Source organism: Salvia hispanica, chromosome 6 (genome assembly GCF_023119035.1).
Source record: "Salvia hispanica cultivar TCC Black 2014 chromosome 6, UniMelb_Shisp_WGS_1.0, whole genome shotgun sequence".
NCBI classification, from domain to species: domain Eukaryota; kingdom Viridiplantae; phylum Streptophyta; class Magnoliopsida; order Lamiales; family Lamiaceae; genus Salvia; species Salvia hispanica.
In genome coordinates, this window is record NC_062970.1 from 29,982,019 (window position 1) to 29,984,334 (window position 2,316).

A 2,316-nucleotide genomic window follows, 5' to 3' on the forward strand; every position below is an offset into this window, starting at 1 on the left:
TACGAGCCCCTTCAAAGTCATTCTGTTTCATTTTCATCTCAGCCAATTCCCTGGCCCGGATAGCCTCATCTTTGTTGCAGTCCATTGATAGTATAGAGATACAAGATTGTCTAGCAATGAAATACCCCAAATTACCTTAGTCTTAGGAAAAGAAAGTTTTCTTCTAGATCATACAATATAACTCGAGTGCTTGAACCTGCATCCACATTGAATTTGTTTGTAAAACAAAAACTCTATACACACACTTATGTAATAGTAATGGGTAAAGTTCTCAGGAAAAAAAGCTATTGGTAAAGCTTGGTACCAAGGAGTTAAATCACAACTTTGATCAATCCCAACAAGAAATAAACTAAAGATACAAGTCGAATTTCACTGCCTCAGACAATAGCAAAGTTAAAAAAGATGGAAGTCTGCATGTATAACCTTGAGGTTTAAGCTTTCCTAATATGCTTGACGAAACATCCACAGTACATTGTTTCAATATAGGGTAGTTTGATAGCTTTCATGCATTCATGGTACCATCAGTATCAAAGATCTGGACCTGCACCTGTAAAAATAAACAAATAAATCCAAATAAATTAAAAATATATATATACAAATCATACATTTTGGTCTACCAGATACTCAACAGGACACATTTAGTGGAACAATGCGAAATGGGAGTCAAATATTTTTCAGAGGTAACTATGAATGCCCTGCTTGTAACTTATTATCATGCAGAAAGAGACTATTATAACTTCAACCACATGTACAGATATCAAAATCAAACAATAATGTTCTCTTCAGATCCAAACTCCTTAAGGGGCTTCTTGGTATGATGGAATGGAATGAGGAGGGAATGTAATGGAGATGAGAATGGAATGGATTCCATTCATGTGCTTGGTGAATGTAAGGTCTACAAATGGAATGGAATTGTTATTCCTTGATTGATTTCATTCCTATGCTTGGTAACTACAAATAATATAGGAATAGAATGGAATATAGGAATAGAATGGAATATGAATAATTAATCTATAAAAAAAATATTTATTCAAAAATACTTTTGTCAATATTTTGGATCATATAAATTTGTACTATACAAGTAAATGAGTGTGTGCATATGTGGTGTATGTATATGTTGATGTGTGTGTATATATGTGGCTGTGTGTGTATGTGGTGGTATGTGTGTGTTTTGCTGTGTGTGTGGGAGGGGGTGTGAAATGGAATGGTCATTCCTTAGCTAAATGGAGGGAATGGCTATTCCCATGTGGAATGGAATGGTCATTCCTAAGGAAATAAAATACCAAGCAAAGGAATGGAATGGAGGTAGGAATGACATTCCATTCCACCATACCAAGTACCTCTAACTATCTTAAGGAGCTAAACATTTTAAAACCAAAAGCGAAACTCCTTGACAGTCTAGAAGGTATGCAGTTACAGTGGATACTATCATATGAGTATGGGATGAAAAAAACAAAGATTTAAGTCTTCCCATCCTATCAATATCGATATCAATATAGGAGTAGTAAAAATGTTAAATTTGTGTCGATGAAAAGAGAAAAGCCTTCATTGTCGAAACAATGAGGTAACATATCGAAAACGAATTGCAATAAAATCAAACAAAACCCTAGAAATGGACAAAATTGTGAATTCACATAGTCGATACAATCCATACAATTACAGACATGGAGACAGCTACAAGACTTCAATCGGGGATGATTCGCAAAGCAAACCCAACTAAATAGATACATGCAGATAATCATATGTCAGGCTAACCTTTGTCAGTTCCGCGAATTTAATGGAAAAGCAGTTGGAAGATGGAGAGAGAACGGGGGAGATAGAGAGACAGAGAGGTTTGAAAGATTTTTGTAAAGATCGAAAGAAAAACAGAGGGAAAAAATGGAGGGAAATTGGACAGAGTGAAAATTTGGGGAAAACACAAGTGATAAGTGAGAGAGAGGAGAATGAAGGGAACCTCAATTCTTCTGAAATTTATTTTGCCATTTTATATATTTCAATTGAAAGAGACGTAGATCCAAATAAATTAAAGAATGTTTATAAATAAAAAATTTGATTAAGGGGACAACTGATTGGGCCTTGGGCCAACTTTAATTGGATCAAGGCCCAATGGCTTTTGTCGTTTATTTATAAGTCATTTTTATTTTAGAGGGAAGACTAGTTAGATTCGATTATAGGCGGGTCAAAGATTAGGATCTTCGTTGGTAATCTCAGTGAGTAATCCCATTATTAATTTGTGGGCATCAAGATAAGACAATTGATCCTAAAATAGTGATGTTATTATTTTTTTGAGCCGACAATTTGCTCTAGAATCGGCCT

The 2,316-nt window shown here is 34.8% G+C and overlaps 1 long non-coding RNA gene across 1 annotated transcript; it reads right to left on the reverse strand.

The window, feature by feature from the left end:
* Window positions 1-6: 6 nt before the first annotated feature.
* Window positions 7-1,943, reverse strand: LOC125191876. Its single transcript, XR_007171270.1, has 3 exons — window positions 1,756-1,943; window positions 424-547; window positions 7-196 (listed from the first exon to the last, which is right to left on the reverse strand). It is a non-coding gene; the product is annotated as an uncharacterized LOC125191876 (long non-coding RNA).
* Window positions 1,944-2,316: the final 373 nt, after the last annotated feature.